Source organism: Piliocolobus tephrosceles, chromosome 1, assembly GCF_002776525.5.
Source record: "Piliocolobus tephrosceles isolate RC106 chromosome 1, ASM277652v3, whole genome shotgun sequence".
NCBI lineage: Eukaryota > Metazoa > Chordata > Mammalia > Primates > Cercopithecidae > Piliocolobus > Piliocolobus tephrosceles.
The window spans coordinates 147,104,657-147,116,516 of record NC_045434.1 but is presented as its reverse complement, the minus strand read 5'-3'; the positions used below and the strand labels follow the sequence as shown (position 1 = coordinate 147,116,516).

Below are 11,860 nucleotides of genomic sequence, written 5' to 3'. Positions count from 1 at the left end.
AATTCTGTTTGCCAGTATTTTATTGAGGATTTTTGCATCGATGTTTATCAAGGATATTAGCCTGAAGTTTCTTATTTTGTTGTATCTCTGCTAGGTTTTGGTATCAGGATGATGCTGGCCTCATAGAATGAGTTAGGGAGGAGTCCCTCTTTTTCAATTTTTTGGAATAGTTTCAGAAGGAATGGTACTAGCTCCTCTTTGTACCTCTGGTAGAATTCAGCTATGAATCTGTCTGGTCCTGGGCTTTCTTTGATTGGTAGGTAGGTTATTTATTACTGCCTCAATTTCAGAACTCATTATTGGTCTCTTCAGAGATTCAATTTCTTCCTGATTCAGTTTTTGGAGGGTGTACATATCCAGCAATTTATCCATCTCTTCTGCGTTTTCTAGTTTCTATGCATATAGGTGTTTACAAAGTATTCTCTGATTTTTTTTTTATTTCTATGTGGTCAGTAGTGATATCCCCCTTATCATTTCTGATTGTGTTTATTTGATTCTTCTCTTTTTTCTTTATTAGTTTAGCTAGTGGTCTATATATTTTATTAATTTTTTCCAAAATAAAACAAAACAAAACAAAACAACTCCTGGATTCGTTGATTTTCTGAAGGGTTTTTTGTGTCTCTGTCTCCTTCAGTTGGTCTCTGATGTTGGCTATTTCTTGTCTTCTGCTAGGTTTGAAGTTTGTTTGCTCTTAGTTTGCTAGTTCTTTTAGTTGTAATGTTAGATTGTTAACCTGAGATCTTTCTAGCTTTTTGATGTGGACATTTAGTGCTATAAATTTCCCTCTTTTAGTGCTATAAATTTCCCTCTCAACACTGTGTTAGCTGTGTCCCAGAGACTCTGTTACATTGTATTTTTATTCTCTTTAGTTTCAAAGAACTTCTTGTTTTCTGCCTTAATTTCATTATTTACTCAAGAATAATTCAAGAGCAGGTTGTTCAATTTCCATGTATTAATAGTTGTGTGATTTTGAGGGAGTTTCTTGTTCTTGAGTTCTAATTTGATTGTGCTGTGGTCTGAGAGGCCATGTGTTATGATTTCAGTTCTTTTGCATTGGCTGAGAAAGCTTCTGAAGCTGATAAGCAACTTCAGCAAAGTCTCAGGATACAAAATCAATGTGCAAAAATCACAAACATTCCTATATGCCAACAATAGGCAAGCCAAGAGTCAAATCATGAATGAACTACCATTTGCAATTGCCAAAAAGAATAAACTACCGAGGAATACAGCTAACAAAGGAAGTGAAGGATCTCTTCAAGGAGAGCTACAAACCACTGATCAAAGAAATCAGAGATAACACAAACAATTAGAAAAACATTCCATGTTCATGGATATGAAGAATCAATATCATAAAAATGGCCATACTACCCAAATCAATTTATAGAGTTAATGCTATTCTCATTAAGATACCATTTACATTCTTCATAGAATTAGAAAAAATATATTTTTAAATTCATATGGAACCGAAAAATACAATCCTGAGCAAAAAGAACAAAGCTGGAGGCATCATGCTACCTGACTTCAAACTATACTACAAGAATTCAGTAACCTCTAAGCTCATTCTTCCGCCTGCTTCCCCTCTCTTTTCCTTTCTCCGCCATCGTGGTGTGTTCTTGCCTCCACTTCTCGCCATGTCTTCTCACAAGACTTTCAGGATTAAGCGATTCCTAGCCAAGAAACAAAAGCAAAATCGTCCCATTCCCCAGTGGATTTGGATGAAAACTGGAAATAAAATAAGGTACAACTCCAAAAGGAGACATTGGAGAAGAACCAAGCTGGGTCTGTAAGGTTTTTGCACATGAGATGGCACATATATTTGTGCTGTCTGAAGGTCACGATCACATTACCATATCAAACTGAAAATGTCACCACTCTCTGGAGAGTTCGACGTATTTTCCTCTCTGAATGCATTGGTTGGCTGGGTTCAGTAATAAATATGTGAGGTCTTTCATTTCAAAAAAAAAAAAAAAGAATTCAGTCACCAAAACAGCATGGTACTGGCACAAAAACAAACACATAGAACAATGGAACAGAATAAAGAATCAGAAATAAGACCACACATCTGCAACCATCTGATCTTTGACAAATCTGACAAAAACAAGCAATGAGGAATGGATTCCCTATTTAATAAATGATGTTGGGGGAAACTGGCTAACCATATACAGAGAACTGAAACTGGACCCCTTCCCTATACCATATACAAAAATCAACTCCAGATGGATTAAAAACTTAAATGTAAAACCCAAAACTATAAAAACCCTAGAAGAAAATCTAGGCAATACTATCCTGGACATAGGCACAGGAAAAGATTTCATGATGAAGATGCTAAAAGCAATTGTAACAAAATAAAAAATTGACAAATGGGATTGAATTAAACTAAAGGACTTCTGCACAGCAAAAAAAAAAAAAAAAAAACTAAGAGTGAACAGACAACCTGGATAATGGGGGAAAATATTTGCAATCTATCCATCTGACAAAAGTCTGACATTTAGCATCTACAAGGAACTTAAGAAACAAATTTACAAGAAAAGAAACTAACAACTCCATTAAAAAGTGGGCAAAGGATATGAAAAGACATCTCTCAAAAGAAGACATTTATGCAGCCAACAAACATATGAAAAAAGCTCAACATCACTGATCATGAGAGAAATGCAAATCAAAACCACAATGAGATACCATCTCACACCAGTCAGAATGGCTATTATTAAATATCAAAAAACAACAGATGCTGGAAAAGTTGCAGAGAAAAAAAGAATGCTTTTACACTGTTAGTGAGAGTGTAAAATAGTTCAACCAGTGTGGAAGACAGTGTGGTGATTACTCAAAGACCTACAGGCAGAAATACCATTTGAACCAGCAATTTCATTACTGCATATATACCCAAAGGTACATAAATCACTCTATTATAAAGATACATGCACATATATGTTCACTGCAGTACTATTCACAATAGCAAAGACATGGGACCAATGTAAATGTCCATCAATGATAGACTGGATGAAGAAAATGTGATACATATATACCATGGAATACTATGCAGCCATAAAAAGGAATGAGATAATGTTCTTTGCTGGGACATAGATAGAGTTAGAAGCCATTATCCACAGCAAACACAGGAACAGAAAACTAAGCACCACACGTTCTAAGTGGGAGCTGAATGATGAAAACACATGGACACATGAGGGGGAACTAAACACACTGGGACCTGTCCTCTGACAGGTCTGGGATGGGAGGAGGGAGAATATCAGGAAAAATAACTAACTGATGCTAGGCTTAATACCTAGGTGATGGGATGATCTGTGCAGCAAACCACCATGGCACATGTTTACCCATGTAACAAATCTGCACATCCTGCACATATAACCCTGAAACTAAAAGTTGGGAAAAGAAAGAGCAAAGATCAATAGTAATCAAACATTCAATGCAAAATAAACATCCAAACCTACTTTGTTTTCCTAAGGAAAACAGGTCTATCAGCCGTGACTAAAGAAATAAAATATGTACATTGTTCAATATCATTCAATTTGGCCGAATTTTCCTCCATAACTACCAGCCAAGAACCAAATTCTGACTTTACATAAGTACTACTGGCCTTCCCATAAATAACTATTTTAAAAGGTATGCAACAGGTAGGCAATAAGGGAAAACTTACTGGAGAAAGTGACATCTAACATAAGTGCTTAGTAGATGTTCCCTCCTCCTCCCACACATACGTATAGACAGGACCTTGAAAGTCTAAAGAACACTATTTCCAAAAGGTTATTTTAGGAACAGGTGGAGGGGTTGGGGGTGGGGGATGAATGTTGCTAAAAATTTGATTATTATCCCAAGTACTTTCCCCCTCTTTATTCTCTTCTAGAATCCTAGAATTTTAAACCTGGAAAGGGCCATAGAGATTCCAACCTAAATTTTATGAGTGAGAAAATCAAATCCAGAGAGTGTTAGTAATATGTTTATCCATGATCACACAGCTGGAACAGCTGGGCCAAAACTAAAACCTCTCTTAATCCTTTTCCATAAACCCAGAACTAAGCACCAAAAAGATCTCTAGAACTGCTTTAGGCCCAGAATGATAATTATCTTTAGAGATAATACTACTCTTCTCTATCAAGGGTAGGCTAGACCTTTCTTTTACTATAATCTTACTACAGTTCATTCACAGTGACATTATCATCCACTCTGAACTCTGCTTCCTCTGTCACTTGTCTCTAAGTTTCCTGGAAAATTAGGCTAAATAATAGTGATAGGAAATAATAAATTATCAATCTTTAGTAATACTGATTACTATGGTCTTCAAATTATTTTACATTTTTATATACCCTAACCATGTTCCAGGCAGTTTAGCAAGTGGTATAAGTAATGCCTTGTCCTGTAACTAACATACATGCAATGGACAATGAAAGCATTTTCCATGTAATGTTCACACATCTTTAAACTACAGAAAAGTATAGAATCCACTTGGATTTTGAAGCTGACACATTATGAAAGGAGATATTTCTGTCCATTGTTTGATCTCCGATACTCATCTCAATAAAATCAGGATTCTTTGATGATCATATTGGTTGAATGAAAACTTACCCATGGCACTGTTAGGGAGTTATTATGAGCCAAGAGTGTTATTTTTTATTTTGTCTTTAAACTTTCATTTTTGAATATGCAAAATACATTCCTTAAAATCTTACTACTTTCATCATCTTCCTTAAGCAGACACTTTAATGAGACTAGGAAAATGGTTATTTTGATTCTGCAAAGAGAACTGAACAAATCAGGTAAAAGAACTCGAATTTTAACTTAATTAAAGCTAAATTAAGTATGTGCTTTTTTGCTTATTTAAATGGCTGAATGTTTTTGCTTGTGTTTTTGTTCTTGGCCTACACTGATTTTCATCGCCTGTAAAGCCCAAATTTACTAGATATTTGCTAATTCTATGATTCATTCTAAGTCAGAAATACTTAGCTAAAAACATACACACAAGTCTTCTGATTTTGCATGATACATTAATTTATGGACAGTGTAGGTTCATGACTAGGAAAAAAAGAAAGAAAAAAACTTGTGTTCAAATTGGTTAATAGTTCTCATTCCATCTTTATATAAGGGAGGCCTGAAAACTTGTTTTGCTTTTTACTTCTCTCAAGAGTTATTTTAGAACAACTATTTACAAATTCCCTAGAACAAGGAAAATACAAATTTGTCTATATTCAAAGGGGGTTTAAAAGATAAGAAAAGATTTTTGTTCATCTCTTTCATGTATGCAAATGTTCTTTTACAATTGTATAGGTTAAATAGTATTCAATAGTTATGAAAAGGTGCTCTTCACCAACCACTCTACCAGTTCCCTATTTAATTATTCATAAAAAGAAATTAATTGAGTAAAAAAAATCTTCTGTTCATTTGCCTAAAATAGAAACTACATTATCAAGATTGATGAACTACAGCTAAGATAAAGTAAGAAATGCAAATATCCTTTAACAAAGGAAGAAGAATGCATATTTCCTCAAAATAAAAGAGACAGTAAGCTACACCCGACACTGTGTAATTCAGGGCTGTTTGAACTTCTTGAGTTTTTTTCCTACTCTCATCCCACTTCTGGAAAAGGAACTATTCGTAGTGCAGGATAAAGGTTACATAATAAGACTATTATAGAAGGTATGTAATTTACAGTCATTATATCCTACATCTATATAATTTCTATAACTGTTTAGTATAAATAGTAGAAAATACTTCAGTATGTTGGCTCTGTGTGTTTCCCCATTATACCATTTGTAAGTTACAATCATTCATTTTTAGCCTAAACTTTTCTTTGTATGTGGTATTAAAATCTGCAGTCAAGTTAGATCAAGTTGGGATATACTTTATGCAAGGGTCATCTAGAAGCTTAAGTATACAAAAACAACCAACCCTAAGAAGCTAACTCATATAATTATCTCTTTTGCAGCTTCCATAACTTGTTACTAGCATGCTATTTCTTATCTTAAAATTCTTGCTAAACATCACTTGTTTAGGGACAAAAAACACATGTTTTGTTCTGTCAGTGTATTTTTCACAGTCCCATATCTCAAAAAGGAATCTACAGCAGATGAAGCTTATGTACACTATAAAAAGTCTAGCCATGTGGAATGTGATTTGGCATCATTACATTACACATGGAAGACAAGTTGACTCCACTGTGAATTTTTCATCAGCCAAGCAAAAGACTAATTGAAAGAATAGTTCAAGTATTAAAAGTTTACTACTAATGTATATGTTTATCAGGCATATTCTGAATAGAACTTAACAGAGCATGACCTGGCTATCAGACTTTACTGGATTGGGTTATATAATGCAAAGAGAACTGAACCTGCAGGTAAAATAATTAGGTTTGAGTCCTTCATCACTGATGTGCTATGTGGCCTAAAGCAAGTCTCGACCTCTCTGTACCCCCATTTTCCACGTATTTTTTCATTATCAAATAAAACTAATTTGCAAATAAGTTAAGGAGGTGGAAGGCATTTGGAAAATTTGGAAGGTCCTTATCAACACAGATAATTACTATTGTTGCTATCCGGGCAGTCTAAGAAAAGGATTCTTGGCTTGTGTTGTAGCTGTTGATTGTATACACATATATAGGCAATTTATTAATATGCTTAATTTGGGATTAGAGAATGGAATCATGTAAATAATTGAGGATTTTGCCTCTCCTGAGACAAGTCTACACAGCACAAAACAGGATGGAGGATTTCCACATGGGGATATCCACGCAGCCAAACTCAAGCTAAGCTAGAAAATCTCACTATCAGTTAAAAACCTCTTTAAAATCTTAAGTGTCTTTATCATTGCTTCAAGTTGCTCACTGGTTTAGGAAACCCAGCCATCATTGATCTAGCAGTTCTCATTTATTCATTAATTACTGAAAAGTTTGGCTATCATCTTCCAGCTAAACTGCAGTCATAAAACAATAACAAAAAAAGCCTGAAAATCAAAGTTTATAAAAATTGAGTAATTTCTCAGAACAAGAGAAACATCTAGAGACACTGTGTCCTCTTCTTCCTGCTCCTAACATCGTACACTTGCCAAATGTTTAAAAACTGCATCTGGTCATACTCCAACATTCAATCTATCCAGCAGAGAAAACACCTGTTGTGGCTTCAGAACTACAATAGGAAGGAAAATTAAGAGATTGCCACTAGCCAGAATGTTTTAGTAGAAACAGAAAATACATTGATATACCAGAAGATATTTTACTGCTTTTCACTCCAAAATAAACCACAGTGATATCCCCATAGAGTTAGGTAGGTAATTAAGTCTGTGCAAAAGTAATTGTGGTTCTTGCGATGTATAAGATTATTAGTAGAGGTTCCGTGGAACCTCTATATATTATTAAAATCCCAAAGAAGTATGCTGCCTCAACCTCAGTGTAATATCGAGTATTGTTCCAAATTCCAAGACCAAAAGAATGCTAGAAGTAAGCTAACTAGCTTTTCATACAAAGCTAAAAAAGATATTAATTAAACCGTTTTTAGAATAGGAACAAAGCTTTCTGCTTCTTTTGTGTGCCACCTAATATCTAATCTGAAGATACAGAAATTTAATACATGGCTGTTGTTTGACTAAAGGTACCATCAGTAAGATTTTAAAAACTCTAACTTATATATTAGATTAATGTAGTCTGAAATAAACTATTCTGATTAAACAGTGACCCAGATACTAAGTGATGTGTATCCCATACAGTTAAGACCGTTTATCAAATCATTAGAACATATTAGAATTTTCTGGAACTAAATTGAACTTTTTTTCAGTGTTTCAGTAAGCCCACCAAAATAGCATGAGTCTTAAAAATAAAGAAAATTTTACTGTTTGCCAAATACTATGTTAAACCATTTATGTGTATTAACTAGCTAACCATTTTACAACTTGTGAGGAAGGCAGTATTTTCCCCATTTCACAGATGAGAAAACTAGTCACATGGCTTATAGATGTTGAAAACAGAACCCAATTCCAGACTGGCCTACCTCCAAAGCTGGAACAGTAATCTTAACCATCACACTATACTACCACACTCTCCTCTTCTGGGGCTCACAGCTCTGTATAACAAATATTATGGCTTTAAATGTACAGCAGAAAAATCCCTGCAATTGACAGAATTCTTCCAAGGTCCATGCCACCAGGGTTCAAAGACTAGTGGAACACCAGAGGGAAAAATTCTCTGGTTAAATATGGCTAAAAGAGGCAAAGCCTGAAGAAGATTACAGGGCTGCAAGTCAGAAAATGTTGCTCCAATAACCTGCCTAACTGTCTATAGCAGCTAATCCTCCAGCAGGATTAGTTGACTGCAACTCCGATAGGAGGCAGTTGTTTAAGATTGCTTCTGGATAGCCAGATTTCTATTTTTTCCCTTTTATGGAGGGACATCATAAACTGCACCATGCTCTAAGGTCAGAAGCAGTTCTCATAGGCTTTTCTAGCTGCTTCCTCCAGGGCAACTGGCTGAGGACATATGACTAAGGGAGTAACCTAAGCAACTTGAGCACTGGCTTAAGAGCTGGAGTTTGTTGCTTGCAAGAGTGCATGCCCACCAGACTTCCAAAACAGATGTGCCAGCACACAGCCAGACAACCCAAATTGCTTTTTTCTGCTGTGTGGTAGTCATGTTGAAGAGTATGGTTGCCAGCAATATACCAGCTACCACAGGTGGAATGTCCAGCAACCCTAATCAGAAGAAATATTTAAGAACTTTTATTTCACAGTTTTGTCCTTTTCTACTAGTTATTTAGGAGCCTCTTGGCTAAACGCTAACAGATGTCTCTTTAAAATATTATTAATGGAAAACTGAAAGTGACCTTAATCTCTATAGAATTAATGTTATTTTTCCTGCAAGTGAAAGGAAAATCAAGAACATAGAAGAAATTCAATTCAGAATGCTACTGATTAAAATATTAAATACCACTACATAACATCAATGCCTTCATTAATGAAGGAAATATGTTTGTTTTAATGTTTAAACCATATGAATATATGCATATTACATAATTAGAAATAAAATGTATGTGCATATCTTTTACTTTCTTGAGCTTGGCAAATAGATTTCAATTGATGGCTGATGGCTTCTTCTCTACATAAATGTTTTATTTCTTTAAGATTATTGAAAATAATATGAAATGTACACAAATATTTTATATGGTTCCTAGAATGTAGCATTTTTACCCAAAAAAATTAAATATGGTTGCATTTAACACCATAATTCCAAGTTAAGAAATCTGTAATTATAACACCACTAAGAAAATCATAATTTTCTTGGGGAAGATAAACTACTTTTTTATATCCACTACATGACAAAATTAGGAAAAATATACTTACCTCTTTTTTATTTGCCTATAAATATTCCCTATAACTACCCTACAAAACATTTTTCACTCATTTATCTAGCATATTAACTATTATATAAAAGGCATATAATTGGCATTTAATTCTATTTATCCAAAAACTATTATAATTAATTCTGCCTAACAAAAATACAGTTGACCTTTGAACAACATGAGGGTTTGGGGTACTAACACTCCATGCATTCAGAAATCCACATCTAACTTTTGACCCCCCTAAAACTTAACCACTAATAGCCCACTACTGACGAAAAGCCTTATCATAACATAAACAGTCAACCCATATTTTGTATGTTATATGTACTATATACAATATTCTTTTTTTTCTCTTGATTTTTTTTTTATTACACTTTAAGTTCTAGGGTACATGTGCACAACGTGCAGGTTTGTTACATATGTATACTTGTGCCATGTTGGTGTGCTGCACCCATCAACTCGTCATTTACATCAGGTATAACTCCCAATGCCATCCCTCTCCCCTCCCCCCTCCCCCCTTCCCATAATAGGCCCCAGTGTGTGATGTTCCCCTTCCAGAGTCCAAGTGACCTCATTGTTCAATTCCCACCTATGAGTGAGAACATGCAGTGTTTGGTTTTCTGTTCTTGTGATAGTTTGCTGAGAATGATGGTTTCCAGCTGCATCCATGTCCCTACAAAGGACACAAACTCATCCTTTTTTATGGCTACATAGTATTCTATGGTGTATATGTGCCACATTTTCTTAATCCAGTCTGTCACTGATGGACATTTGGGTTGATTCCAATTCTTTGCTATTGTGAATAGTGCCACAATAAACATGTGTGCATGTGTCTTTATAGCAGCATGATTTATAATCCTTTGGGTATACGCCCAGTAATGGGATGGCTGAGTCATATGGTATTTCTAGTTCTAGATCCTTGAGGAATTGCCATACTGTTTTCCACAATGGTTGAACCAGTTTACAATCCCACCAACAGTGTAAAAGTGTTCCTATTTCTCCACATCCTCTCCAGCACCTGTTGTTTCCTGACTTTTTAATGATTGCCATTCTAACTGGTGTGAGATGGTATCTCATTGTGGTTTTGATTTGCATTTCTCTGATGGCCAGTGATGACGAGCATTTTTTCATGTGCCTGTTGGCTGTATGCATGTCTTCTTTTGAGAAATGTCTATTCATATTCTTTGCCCACTTTTTGATGGGGTTGTTTGTTTTTTTCTCATAGATTTGTTTGAGTTATTTGTAGGTTCTGGATATTAGCCCTTTGTCAGATGAGTAGATTGCAAAAATTTTCTCCCATTCTGTAGGTTGCCTGTTCACTCTGATGGTAGTTTCTTTTGCTGTGCAATATTCTTAAAGTAAGTTAGAGAAAAGAAAATGTTATTTTAAAAATTATAAGTCAGAAAAAATATATTTACTGTTCTTGAAAGGAAGTAGATCATCATAAAGGACTTCATCCTCATGGTCTTCACATTGAGTAGGCTGAGGAGGGTGACAAAAAATAGGGAATGGTCTTGCTGTCTCAAGGGTGGAAGAGGCAGAAAAAGTAGAGGGGGTGGAAGAGGCAGAAAAATTAGAGGCTTCTGCCTCTGTCTCAAGGGTGGAAGAGGCAGAAAAAGTAGAGGGGGTGGAAGAGGAGGCAGGAGAGGTAGGCACAATTTGGTGTAACTTTTATTTTTTTTTAATCTGCTTATAACTGGGCCCACACAGTTCAAATCTGTGTTGTACAAAGTTACAATATCCCTACTTCTATTTTCACATCTAGAATAATTTAGTTATTATATTTTAGATATGATTCTGTAGTGTCTATTATTTCTCTAAGTAAGAAAGTAGCCCCAAAGATTTGTCACAGCAGCACTAAGGGAAATATCTGCACAGGTAAAGAAGAACATATATTTCTCCTACCAGGAATGTCTCTACCAGGAGAGCCCTTGGATCTTCATTTAGTCTGCCTCCACATTCTAGAACCTACTCTTTCCCCACATCTCTGTGAGGCAGAGATCAGCAGAATGCAATATTGCCCATGTTGTCTCTCCAGTGAGACTTCCTAGGTGTGAATACTAGCTTTGCTATTTACAAGCCAGGTAGCCCTGGACAAGTTACTTGACCTTTCAAACTTCAATTTCCTTTGCTGTAAAATTTGGCTAATAAAAGCACCTACTACATGAAGTTTTTAAGATCATGTCAGATAATGTATTCAAGTCTCTTAGTAGAATTATTGACAAGTATTAAATAGTCACTACATTTAGGTTTTATTATCATATTTATGAGATAATCCAGGAGAGTTGAGGAAGGTATATTTACATTAGTGAGCAGTAGAACAGATGGCAGAAACAAGTTCCGTCCCCAAGTCTAATGCTGTTTCTAATGATATATATTAAATATCCTTGAATAATGCCATACAGAAATGAATTCAAAATAAAATTATCTTCTCACAAGAAGAGAATCTGCAGTTGAACTCCAGACTTCAACAGCATTGCTAAAAAAAAAAAAAAAAAAAAAAAAAAAAAAAAAAAAAAAAAAAAAAA

The 11,860-nt window shown here is 35.0% G+C and overlaps 1 pseudogene; it reads left to right on the top strand.

Moving 5' to 3' along the window:
- Positions 1-1,556: 1,556 nt before the first annotated feature.
- LOC111539664 lies at positions 1,557-1,901 on the top strand (annotated as a pseudogene).
- The last annotated feature ends 9,959 nt before the right edge of the window (positions 1,902-11,860 follow it).